The sequence below is a fragment of the Botryllus schlosseri genome, chromosome 2 (genome assembly GCF_051294905.1).
Source record: "Botryllus schlosseri isolate E-star chromosome 2, Bs_hap1, whole genome shotgun sequence".
NCBI lineage: Eukaryota > Metazoa > Chordata > Ascidiacea > Stolidobranchia > Styelidae > Botryllus > Botryllus schlosseri.
In genome coordinates this window covers 16,669,750-16,683,990 of record NC_137237.1, presented here as the reverse complement: position 1 = coordinate 16,683,990, position 14,241 = coordinate 16,669,750, and the positions used below count along the sequence as shown (strand labels likewise).

The 14,241-nt window shown below is 40.4% G+C and overlaps 1 protein-coding gene across 1 annotated transcript in view; it reads left to right on the top strand.

Moving 5' to 3' along the window:
* LOC145433842 (protein TANC2-like) overlaps window positions 1–14,241 on the top strand; it is a 127,950-nt gene that overhangs the window by 51,678 nt on the left and 62,031 nt on the right. The window lies entirely within an intron of this gene.

The following is a 14,241-nucleotide window of genomic DNA, read 5'->3' as shown; positions in this document are numbered from 1 at the left end:
AATGCGAGCGGCATGTCGTACTTTCACCAAAAAGGGTGTGAAATAGTTTGCTAAATCTAGGAATCAGTCGCTTGGTAATTAGTTTACCACAGAGCCGGCGTAGACGACGATTCGAATATCGACAATAGCCGCGTTCACAAACTAACACTTCAAATAGGTGTGAAATAGTTTGCAAAACCCCGCGATCGCTGACAAGATAATGTCTCGGACATAACCATCTTTCGCGACTTGGTGTTACAGGCATATCGATCGCTCACGTGGTGAAATATTCGTAAGCAGTTTGGCACAGAACTTGATACTGCTCGTAAGATTTAATAAGTAACGAATAACAGACCGTCAGTGTCGGTAACTTGAATAGCGACAAATTGTCACTTATTTTTGCTCTAACCCTAATCCTTTGTGAAGTGAACGCTTATTCAAAAGGTGTGAAATAATTTTAAAATCCTACGACTGCTCACAGGGTAATGCTCCAGACATACCGATCGCTCACAAGGTAATATTTCCGCAATAAGTTTGTCACAGAGCCGTCGCAGACGGTGATTCGTAAACCAACAATTTGTCAATTGCCCGCGATCGCTATATGTTTCACGCCTCCGGAATAGTGGCTGACTTTAGTTGTATGATAAGAATCATGAAAATATTCAAGCAATGTGTCAATTTGTCAACTTGAAATGAAACTTACTACACAACTCAAGTTGATTCTTATCTGAATGTGTTAATTCGGTACAACTCTAATTCTTTTAAGAAATCCTAATAACGCGATCTGTTGAATCGAACGTAACCTGAATATTACTGACGCCGACTTTCAGCCACATCGAATTATTCGCACATTCCGCGCCGCTGTTTCACACTTTTCGAATCAATACCAATTATAACTCTACAAGAATCAAGAATCACAAGTATGTGCATTATACAGTTATTGTCTTTATCAACTTGAAATCAAACTCTTAACAAAAACACGCATCTTATCACTTGTCAACTCTATCATGAAAATCCTTGAACCCGTATTATTAAGAGTGTTATAGTACGGCGTCGGAATCCACTCGCCAGATGTACTAAAGGTAAATCCAGATAATCCAAAATGAAATATTTGGACTTTGACATAGTCTGAATTGAAATAGATTGACAAACATGACTACCAACTTTCAACCCAGTCATATTTAGAAATTATACGCATATTGATTTGAAACAAGTAATGAAACCTTACAACTCTATTCACGACTGAGTTTTCCGTTTGTCAAATAGAGTTTCAGTAAATAATTTCACTATGCTATCGCGTTATTTTAATGTGTTACTACACACAATCAAGTCAATCAATGAAATAGCACCTGTTGTAAATATTTCTTACTTGACAACCACTTGTGCATACCACGTTCGAGTTGCGACGCGATGAGTTAAATCGGAATATTTCAATCTATTTGTCGAAACCATGAACAAGCTGTCTGATTATTTTTTGTTGCAATTAAGTTAACGGAAATAGTATTACGCATCGACATCTTACCATCTTACCATACTCCAAAGAGTCAACAAGGAAAAACCTTGGCAAGTAAAACCGTTTGTAACTCACCCAATCAACTCAAACAGTATCAGTATGAAAACATCCAAGCATACACGAGTCCATACAATCACTAAAACCTAAAGTCCGTAACAAGCTCGGCTGTATTCATATCCCTACGACGCGTCTTTTTTTTTTCAACTGTAAAAGTCGTTACTATTTTGCAAGACAAAGTAATTACTACTCGATATATTTTCTAAGACAAAAGTAATTTCTACTCGGTGCAGGTGACTTGAGATTAACACATTACATTTGAGTATACGAGATTTGAATGTTGGTTGGTTGGTATGGGTTTTTATTGGTGCCCGGCTACTGAGGCCTTGTGCACCAGGCCGAAAGTTTGATTAAAAAAAGACTTCTAAATTGTTCGTTTCGAAAGGAGTGCAAATTCTATAATAGGCGTTGCAGTGAAAGGGCTGGTAAGAATTTCTGATAATACGATGTTAACGCCATGGTTCCTTGCAGCTTCGATGATATATTGTCTATTAGTTGAGTATCTCGGACATTTTAGCAGGAAATGTTCCACTGATTCAGGCTGTGCGCACAGTTCACATAATCCATTTTCATGGCATCCGATCCTATGCAGATGTTCGTTCAACCCGCAATGACCAGTTTGGAGTCGGATCAAGATCGACGACTCACGACGTGAGAGACAAGAAATTCCACGAAATTCAGCATTACTGCGTAGCAGATCTTGGTATTGCGAGTCTTCGTTGACTAGTTCAGACTTCCACTTATTCCAGCAATAGTCAATAACGATGGGTTTGCATTCTTTTGGAGTTAGACTGTGGGTCTGAGCGATGTCAGGACTTTCGTCTGATGCTGCGGATTTTGCTAGCCGATCTGCCTCTTCGTTTCGACCAACGCCCCTGTGTCCTGGAATCCAGATAAAGGTGACCCGTATTGAACGGCCTGAAAGGCTCCTGCAAAGCATAATTATATCGGAAACGATCTGATTATCACGTTGTCGAGATTGCAGAGCGATAATGGCACTTAAACTATCCGATAGTATAGCTATGTTTGACCGTTCTGGGCACTCGCTACGCGCCCAATTTAGGCTATTAAGGATCGCAATAAGTTCTGTTGAAAAAACTGATAGATTTTCATCCAAGGCAATGCGGGAATCGACTCCGAGTCCTTTTACGTGGAAACCTGCCCCACATCTAAATTTCGTTTTCGATCCATCCGTAAATATTTGTATATAAGAACCGTATGTAGACAGAATATAGTGGTTGGATTCAAACTCGATTATATCAGGGTGCTGTATGTTGGATATGATCGATTGCAAGTGCGTATCGACGGTGTAACATGGTTGTTCATTCCGTGGAGCGTCGGGATAACGGTTATATTCTGCTATTTTCAAGTCTTTTATGCCCTCATTCAACCTTGTGAGCATATTAAAAGTTTCGAATCGAAACGAATCTGGAAAGATTTCATGCCAACTCTGCTCTGTTAGCGGTGTACATGGGTGGTTTTCGATTGCCATAATGTGGCAGCGATAGGCGAGGCAGGCTTGCAGATGTCGGAAGTGCATAGGCAGTTCATGACACGAGTGCTGTAATGCATACGATGGCGTACTCGACATTGCACCACTGCATATTCGCAGTGCTTTGTTCTGAAGCAACTGTAGCGCTTTCAATACGTATTTTGGTGAGAATAAATACGCCTCAATACCATACTCCATCACTGATCTTATCAAAGTTTTGTATACGATCATAAGGCAAGACTTAGACGCACCCCAGGTAGTACCAGCCAATGCCCTTAATACATTGAGCCGTCTTGAGCACTTTGCGACTACCATACGCGAATGCGGACCGTAGTTGAGTTTTGCATCAAATGTCATCCCTAAATATTTAAACTCTCGTTCTAAGCGCAATTGGACCTGTCCGATGAATAAATTGATGTTAGGGTACTTGCGCTTTCTCGTGAACAACACACCGGCCGACTTTTGAGCGTTAATTTTGAAACCCCAATGGTGGCACCACTCCTGAATGGAGTTGAGCGAGGCTTGCACGTTTGAGGCTATATCACAAGCGTTTAGTCCAATATCCCAAATGCATACGTCATCTGCAAATACATTGATGTTAGTCGTTAGGTCATGAGGGAGGTCATTAATCATGATTGCAAACAAAGTCGGAGACAACACGCTTCCTTGTGGAATACCATTATCGAGCGCAAACGTGTCTGATAAGGTGTTACCGAGACGAACCTGAAAAGTTCTGTTATTAATGAATGAATGCACCCACCGCACTATGTTTCCTGTGAGGCCAATTTTCCGCAGTTTAAGTACGAGTCCGTCTCGCCAAACCATGTCGTAGGCCTTTTCAAAGTCCAAGAACACCGCTAAAACGAATCTTTTATTGAATAATGATTTATAGATATCGTCGTGTAGTGACATTATGCAATCTCGAGTAGACCGTTTGCGTCGAAAGCCGCATTGGCGTGGGTGCAGTATTCTATTCCGTTCAAGCCACCAAGTTAGTCTGTTATTGATTAACCTTTCCATTGTCTTACAGATGTTGCTCGTCAGAGAAATTGGTCTATAAGAAGAGGGATTATTTGCGGGTTTGCTACATTTTAGAATAGGCACAATAATTGAATGCCGCCAAGATGCTGGGCACTGGCCCGTAACCCACAAATTATTTATAGTATCCAAAAGTTTTTGGACGCAATAGTCACTGAGGTTTAGAAGCATTGCGGAGCAGATTCCATCAATGCCCGGCGCAGTATTCTTCCTAAGTCGCAAAACATCAGACAATTCTGAGCGGGTGAAAGGTAGGTTCATTATGTCATCGCTCGGAATTTCGGATAAGACTGCGGGAATGGTGTCGCTGCAGAAATCGGAGCGACGTTGGCGGTGTAATACGTCTATATTTTCATCACTACTGGATGACGTGAAATGCCGAGCCAGTGCGTTTGCCATGTTGGCATTGTCTGTGATAAGCGCGCCGTTCGAGACCAATTGGTTTATTTGATTCCACGAGCGCGAGCCAGACATCGAACGAATTACGCGCCAGACTTTCGTCAATTTGGAATTGCGATTTAGGCTGTTGCAAAAGGACTCCCAATATGATCGTTTTGCATCGAGTAGCGTTTTTCTCGTACGCGCTCGTTGTTGCTTGAACTTGATAACATCATCAACGCTAAAGGATCGCTTCATTTTTTGATAAGAGGCCCGTTTTAACCGGACAGCTCGCGTACAGCCATAATTCCACCAAGGCACACTACTTTTCCTGAATTCCTTTGTAAGCGGAATGGTGTGCTTAGCGGCTTGGGATATGACGTTAGTTATATCTTCGATCGTCAATTGGCCGGCGTCGTTACTAAGATCGGAGAATTGCTGATGGCAAATGTTTTTGAAATCTGGCCACTTGACCCGACGGAGTGACCACGATGGATGATGTTGATCTTGGATATTGACTTCTAGGTCGAGGCTGCTCAATATGACATAGTGATCACTGCCAAACAGTTCGTCCGTGATTGTTGTTCGCACTCTGTGCGCAATATCTTTTGACGCAATTGTAAGATCAAGTAGCGATGTTGCGCCGAGACTGGTTGACGATAAGCTGATACGAGTGGGGATGACAGTGTTGATAATCACTAGTTCCAGGTCCTCCATCACAGATAAAATGTGCCTACCATAAACGTTCGGATGATTGCTTCCCCACATCGGATGGTGCGCGTTGAGGTCGCCAACGATAAGCACATGAGAGTCGAATTTCGCGAACGACTTGCGAAAAACCGATCTGGGTATGGACTTGTTCGGAGGGACATATGCGTTGACGATTGTAATACCTCCAAGGTGGACTATTTGGAGTTCGATCGGTTCGATATCCGCAATTATTGTCTCTGTGAAAGATATCCCCGCTTTAATGAATAGGCACACACCGCCGCCGTGTATGTCACGATCATTCCTAACTAGTACATAATTCGGTATCTTGGGTGTATATTTGGCGACGAGGTGGGTTTCTTGGAGGGCAATGACATCAGGGTTAGGGTAGGTACTCTCCAGAAAATGTTTCAACTCATGAATTTTGCGGTAGATTCCTCGACAATTCCATTGCATCAGGGTGAAGGGTTCGGTTGATATGGCGTACTATGCTGCTTCAAAGTAGTATGAGGAGTTGTTAGATCGACACCTCTCATGGGCGTTGGAATGAACGGCTGGTACTCTGGTGTATCGGAACTCGCACTGGGCGTGGCACTTGCAGCACTGGTTGGAGTCTTCTCGTTCATGCGTGAGGAATCTGAGGATGTTCCTTCGTCCCCACATGGCTTACTAAAGTTTTTGATATTTTCAATGACCGGAATGTGGATTCCCAGTTGGTCGCCGGCTGACTTCGCAATGATTTCCTCAATTTGTGGTTGCTTTCCCTCCGAGAAAGCTAAAAGTGTATTTTTCATGACTTCAGCTATGAAGGTGAATAATGTCATGGTTGGGATTGTAACAAATTCTTGCGGATCCACTGTATTAGGTCGATCTTGGAATGGGGAATTAGGAGGGATGCTTGCTGCCGTTGTCGAACTCTGGTTGCGAGGCACTGTTGGAGGGTTTGATGAATATCTTGTGGCGTTTCCATGACTAGATGTTAGTGAAGGAAAAACGATTTCAGACTGCCAATTAGGTGGAGCTTGTCTTTTAAGATGAAGCTGTCTTGCTTCCCAATAGTTAACGCTCTCATTCACCATTATAGAATTTATCTTCGCCTCTTGTCGGAATCGAGTACAACCTGCATAAGCGGCTGAATGCGCAGCGCCACAGTTCACGCAATATGGAAGGTTTTTGCACTCTTTGTTACTGTGATTCATGCCGCATTTCGAGCACCGCTGACGACTTCGACAGTGCTTAGACCTGTGCCCGTAGCGGTTGCAATTAAAACAGCGGGTCGGAGGTGGATTGTAAACCCTCGTTCGAAAACGCAAAAACCCGATGTTAACAACTGCAGGTAAGATGGTCGAGGAGAAACACAGCAAGACCGACCGACTAGGTACTATTCCTTCCTTAGCGCGATAGCTCAGACGTTTCACGAAGGTAACCTGCTGACTACTTAGGGCATCTTTTATCTCGGCATCGGACATGTCGAGTGGGACATTGCTAATCACTCCACGCACTTCTGGAGTTCTGGCTTTGAAAATCTCTGCGCGTATTTCTATCGGTTTGTCTGGCTCTCCCAGATTATCACATGCCAATAATTTGGATAATTGACTATTGTTAGAACATTCAACGCACAAGTCCCCAGATGGCAGGACACGAATATCGCGATATCGACCTCCGATAACACGTATCAAGTTTTTGTTGACGCAGATAGGATTATATTGCCGAATTGGCTTTTTCACACCTGTTATCACAACTGACATATTGACATTAACTCCAGTCTCCCTATTAGAACTTTCCTTAGGGGAAGGACCCTCTAAATCTTCAGTAGCGGAGCGCTTTTGCGCTCCTTTACTTCCTAACATCTCTTCAACGTTACCAAGCACGTGATGCGACAACAGCCTACACGATAGGAAACGAATACAGCTGTTTCGATATGAAGCTCCCGCTTGTAATTATCTGTCTAGATGAGCACGTCCGCTCACTACGACGTCCACCTATCGAATCTTCAAATCTTGTTGTTGATTTAAACCTATAGATCATGAGTCAGGATTCCAGGTTACTTGTGATTAATTTCCTTGCTCACCCTATACAGATTATACGTACAGGGATGTGTAGCGGTAATCGGTTTGGTCAATACATATCGCCCCATTCAGTATGGAATTACAAACCCAATACAGGCCAGTTCATAACCGGATCCGGATATTCAATGCAAAGCGATAAAGCAGAACCAATTACCAAATCTAATTAAACATAACGAAGTCCTGGAGGGTATGATGATGTTGTCTATGGGTCATACCGATGTGTGCATAAACACCCAACATTTGTACACCGACACATTGTATGTAAGGTCATAAACCACATTTACGTGAATACTTGGTAGGGTTGAACAATCGTAAAATAAATTCGATGTGTATTGTCATTATTCACGAAAAAAATCAAGGGTTGTGAATCTACATGTTTAATTAGATTTGGTAATTGGTTCTGCTTTATCGCTTTGCATTGAATATCCGGATCCGGTTATGAACTGGCCTGTATTGGGTTTGTAATTCCATACTGAATGGGGCGATATGTATTGACCAAACCGATTACCGCTACACATCCCTGTACGTATAATCTGTATAGGGTGAGCAAGGAAATTAATCACAAGTAACCTGGAATCGTTAGCACGATGGGTAGCATGCGTTCCTACATTTTCCGAAGATTGTTAATCGTGTATCAACCAGTTAACAAAGTCGGGGGGATTACAACTTTAGACGGATTGATTCTGGAAAATCTAAAGCACGAACCCGGACATCGCAGTCATATCGAAATAGTGCATTGTTATTGTGTGTGTGTGTGTGTGTGTGTGGCTAACCGCCGATTTTGATGGGATGCACCAGAACAAGTGAGTATGCGATTACACAAATGTATCGGAGTCGTTGTTGGTGTGTATTTTGTCACTGTTCGTTGTAACAATATACAAAATTATCAAATTGGCCGGTGTGGTGGTCAGTTTTCAAAACGAAAATGGTATTGTTACCCAGGGAAAAGATGGATTTGCAAGTGAAAACGGTATTGGTACTCAGGTAAACGACAGATTTCCAAGTGAAAATGTATTGTTACAATGGGTCAACGCCCGATCTCTAAAGGAAAATGATATTTTTACTCAGGTAAACGACGGACCGCCAAGTGAAAATGGTTTGTTGCTCAGAGAAAAAATGTATTTCCAAGTGAAAATGGTTTGTTACAATGGGTAAACGCCAGATCTCCAAAGGAAAATGATATTTTTACTCAGGTAAACGACGAAACGCCAAGCGAAAAAGGTTTGTTACCCGGGGAAAAATATATTTCCAAGTGAAAAAGGTTTGTTACCCTGAGAAAAAATATATTTCCAAGTGAAAAAGGTTTGTTACCCAGGGAAAAAAATAGATTTCCAAAGGAAAAGGGGTTTGTTACTCTAGGAAACGATAGACCCTCAAGTGAAAATGTATTGATACACTGGGTAAACGATAAATCTGCAAAGTATAATGGTATTTTTTACTCTGGTAACGCCTGACCTCTAGGTGAAAATGGTAATTTTACTCGGGTAGGTATCGTATGTTTAGTGTGATTGGTCTTGTTAAACGTAGTTGCCAGTAGTCGTTGGTATACTATTACGAGTGTGAAAAGGATTTGCACTCCCTGTGCAGAGTATCGCGATAGTGAACATATTTTTCGCGTGACGAAACAAGATCGCTGTTTAAATATTAATGCATACATTTCGATTACCGAGTTGTTGTACAATAGAGATGACTCTACATTAGAACACGCTGTGTGCTTCGATTAAAACCACAAGACTACATGTAAATCTATTCGCACAACTCGATGATGTTGATATAGTGTTACTAAAATTAATTATTATGTATTTACACAACATAAAAATAACAATTCATGTCGCAGTAAGTTTCTTGAACTCGCGCTTGATGAAAACGAATGGTGACAAGTATGCTTTTGTGTTTGAGTGAAAAATAATTATTTAGAGTAGTGACAGTTTGTGACCACTGACCAGCGAATGCAAATCGACCATGATATTACAATCTACGCTTTCGTCAACATAACGACTTGGCGTAGAAACACTTTCACGTTTTTTTCAATAACTGGATTCTCGAGACTTGTTACTTGTACCATGTACCGTTGGTGACTATAACGGTCATTTTGTATGATAGTACGTTTAACTGTTTTGTTGCTAGGGCAATCACTTGATGACTCAGCACTTTTTGTTAGCAAAGTAGATTGATTTGTGTGTAAGATGTAAGCACCGTAACTAGAAAACATATGTACTCTGTTGTTGGAGTAGCTGATTTATTGCTATGACATGGACATATCCTGAAGCCTTGGTTGGTTTGTTGTCTTACGAAAGATGAGGCGATCTCGGTGTCGTAAATTGTGTTAACTAAACCGGATGGATACCACAATTGTGTTGGACTTACACATGATATTCGCATATACTGTACACATACAAACTTCTGTGTAAACAACTCTGATGTTTCTGTTAATACTAGTTCTGTGTTGAACTATTTGATTATTAAGATAAATGAACAACCATTCAGACAATAAAGGTCTTGAGGTATTGAAACAGTTTGAAAGCGTCACCAATCATTGTACAGGTTCGTAGCATGGGAATATCGAGTATTTTCGTGTACCATGAATATATTTCATATGTCTTCGGTAAGAAATGAGTTGCGTGGGGTAATCATACACAACCTACAAAAGTTAAACTTGTAGCGTTTGATTGCCTACTTTTTATCAATGTCTTTGTGATGTTAAAAGACGGCTGAGTTTACATTTACATTAAGCAGAGAAACTCAAGTAACAAATTTTACTCGTTTGAAAATATCGATCAATGGAGTAACAGTATCAATATGAGTGGTATATTATTTTTAGCGATATGCAACAAACCTTCTAAGTAAACTTGTCAAAAATTTATCATGTCATGGTCGGTTGTTACGAATTCGAAAGAAATGTACTTCGATTATCACGATGATGGAAATTAAGATCAACGCAGTATTTCGGAGGTGGGTGTGCATCGTTTGGTATGTTCAGCAATCGCTAAATGACCAAAATATCAAACTGTGCATACAACTCGGTTAGTTAAACGATAGAGTTACAAGTCGGATGTAATCTAGATTTACAGATGGCAGCTTGATGATGTAAAGCTCAACCACTCCAATGTGTTCATTGCAAAGTATTTGACAGAAACAAAATATCGAACGAAGACCCACCACTTGGTTTCATTACCGGGTGAGTGAAAGTTGTTTTCTGTTGGCTAGGTATGATTTGCATTTAGAAAAAAAAAACGACCCACAACGATTAAGCGGCGCTGTTTAATATCCAATGAGTGAGTGAAATTTCCTTATGGTTTGATTTAGCGAGTTAATTACCGGCGATTCAATCACATACAAGTAAGATCTTTTACGGGATGAGTATTGTGACGACATTTACTTTGATGAATGACAATTTCCGATTTCTTTGGTCGTGAGCGTTCTACAAATATTTCCGGCATACATTTAGCAAGCAACCTACAATATTCTTTTGTTATGGTAATGACTTTCGCAAGTTTGGTTTTACGATTACAATTACTTTAGAAGATTCAAATGATAATTCATGATAACTACTTTGAGCAACAATACAAACACATTTTGTAAATTTCAGTGTAGTGCCTATTGCGATTTTTTTTTAATGCTATGAGTTTTGTGTATACTCAAGTCTAGTAGAATAGGATGCGTCCAGTAAAGATATTCCAAATTGCTTCTGTGTTGATCAAAGTCTTGAAGTGTAAATCTGTAGACTTCACAACGTCTTAGAGAGTGCGACCGGAATCATGTATTGATCGCGCGCTTCAAAGGGTACTCGATACCCAAAGTGATATTTTCACACTCTGTATGTTGTGTATGTTTCAATGCGCTGTCACAAATCCCGACAATAAATCGTATCAATTGCTGGATTCAATAGTAACGACGTGTCATTGTGATATACTGACTCTATACTTAGTCGTTTCAATTAGCCGTTGCGAATCGGGATAATAAAGTATTTTGTATCGGATGTTCAATGTATGAATAATGGAATTATTGCATCTTTAGCGTTGTTTATCGCAAACGATAGATTTTATTAATTGTACTGGTTGTTGAATGTAATAATACCGATATTGCTGTTTCATCTTTAGTCTTGGTTACTGAAAACAATTACATTGAAAAATATTTCCTGATATCGCGATACGTAGAGTGATTTTTATCGAGGTGGAGTAATTCTCCGATCGAGAACATTTCAGACACGTATAGTTTTACAACCTAATATGTTAAGAACAATGGCACTGAAAAGTTTGTTGGTATCGTAATAACTTTTAACACAACCCCGTTCTAATTACGTCATAATTTATTAATCAAGTCGTGATCGACTATTACAAAATCTCGTATGTCAAACCAACGTGTTAATAAGAATGTTTACAACATGATAACTTTCAATGTAACACCGGTGTTCGATCGTAAGAATTGAATTCTTAACTACGTTGGTCAGACATTCAAATCTCGTATACTCAAATGTAATGTGTTAATCTCAAGTCACCTGCACCGAGTAGAAATTACTTTTGTCTTAGAAAATATATCGAGTAGTAATTACTTTGTCTTGCAAAATAGTAACGACTTTTACAGTTGAAAAAAAAGACGCGTCGTAGGGATATGAATACAGCCGAGCTTGTTACGGACTTTAGGTTTTAGTGATTGTATGGACTCGTGTATGCTTGGATGTTTTCATACTGATACTGTTTGAGTTGATTGGGTGAGTTACAAACGGTTTTACTTGCCAAGGTTTTTCCTTGTTGACTCTTTGGAGTATGGTAAGATGGTAAGATGTCGATGCGTAATACTATTTCCGTTAACTTAATTGCAACAAAAAATAATCAGACAGCTTGTTCATGGTTTCGACAAATAGATTGAAATATTCCGATTTAACTCATCGCGTCGCAACTCGAACGTGGTATGCACAAGTGGTTGTCAAGTAAGAAATATTTACAACAGGTGCTATTTCATTGATTGACTTGATTGTGTGTAGTAACACATTAAAATAACGCGATAGCATAGTGAAATTATTTACTGAAACTCTATTTGACAAACGGAAAACTCAGTCGTGAATAGAGTTGTAAGGTTTCATTACTTGTTTCAAATCAATATGCGTATAATTTCTAAATATGACTGGGTTGAAAGTTGGTAGTCATGTTTGTCAATCTATTTCAATTCAGACTATGTCAAAGTCCAAATATTTCATTTTGGATTATCTGGATTTACCTTTAGTACATCTGGCGAGTGGATTCCGACGCCGTACTATAACACTCTTAATAATACGGGTTCAAGGATTTTCATGATAGAGTTGACAAGTGATAAGATGCGTGTTTTTGTTAAGAGTTTGATTTCAAGTTGATAAAGACAATAACTGTATAATGCACATACTTGTGATTCTTGATTCTTGTAGAGTTATAATTGGTATTGATTCGAAAAGTGTGAAACAGCGGCGCGGAATGTGCGAATAATTCGATGTGGCTGAAAGTCGGCGTCAGTAATATTCAGGTTACGTTCGATTCAACAGATCGCGTTATTAGGATTTCTTAAAAGAATTAGAGTTGTACCGAATTAACACATTCAGATAAGAATCAACTTGAGTTGTGTAGTAAGTTTCATTTCAAGTTGACAAATTGACACATTGCTTGAATATTTTCATGATTCTTATCATACAACTAAAGTCAGCCACTATTCCGGAGGCGTGAAACATATAGCGATCGCGGGCAATTGACAAATTGTTGGTTTACGAATCACCGTCTGCGACGGCTCTGTGACAAACTTATTGCGGAAATATTACCTTGTGAGCGATCGGTATGTCTGGAGCATTACCCTGTGAGCAGTCGTAGGATTTTAAAATTATTTCACACCTTTTGAATAAGCGTTCACTTCACAAAGGATTAGGGTTAGAGCAAAAATAAGTGACAATTTGTCGCTATTCAAGTTACCGACACTGACGGTCTGTTATTCGTTACTTATTAAATCTTACGAGCAGTATCAAGTTCTGTGCCAAACTGCTTACGAATATTTCACCACGTGAGCGATCGATATGCCTGTAACACCAAGTCGCGAAAGATGGTTATGTCCGAGACATTATCTTGTCAGCGATCGCGGGGTTTTGCAAACTATTTCACACCTATTTGAAGTGTTAGTTTGTGAACGCGGCTATTGTCGATATTCGAATCGTCGTCTACGCCGGCTCTGTGGTAAACTAATTACCAAGCGACTGATTCCTAGATTTAGCAAACTATTTCACACCCTTTTTGGTGAAAGTACGACATGCCGCTCGCATTCTATCAACGAAAGTACGAATCATCGCCGCGCCCATAAGAATAACGATATGTCGAAGTCGCATTCACCGTAAACGTTAGGATTACCTCGAATACCAGACGGCAGGTCATCACCGCAGCCTATACCGAAAGGGTGGGGTCACCAACACGAGTTTTCAAGGTATATCATCACCGCAGCCTATACCTGAAAGGGTGGTATCATCACCGCGCCCATAAGAAACAATGGCAGGTCACCACCACAAGGGGGGTCTAAAAGGGTGGGGTCATCACCCCGGGTTTTCAGGCAGGTCACCACCCCGCCCATAAGAACCCCTGCCACCGGTTGTGCGATCTACTACACTACTTATGTTCAAGTCAGTCGGTCAACCCAGTGTCATATCCGGGGTGTGTTCGAGCCCGTGTTTCGTTCAGTCATTAACTCCGGATTGTATTTGCGTTGCGAATCAATGAGAATTGAATAAACCTGATGTTGCGAGTTGACCCCCTTTGTGCACCGACACGAAGATTTCACAATTATGATGACAACACAAATCAGAGCGAATTTTGCATCGACTTCCTGCATAAGACTTGATATTCATAATTACTGTATTTTCGGATTCTTAATTTATCGCCGTGTGGGCAGGAGTCGGGTTGGGTTCGAGTCGAATCGAATATCATTGATTATGACGTCATAGCAGTATGGGTGACTTAGAAAGTACAAATATGTAACATATAAACGACCACATATAAAAG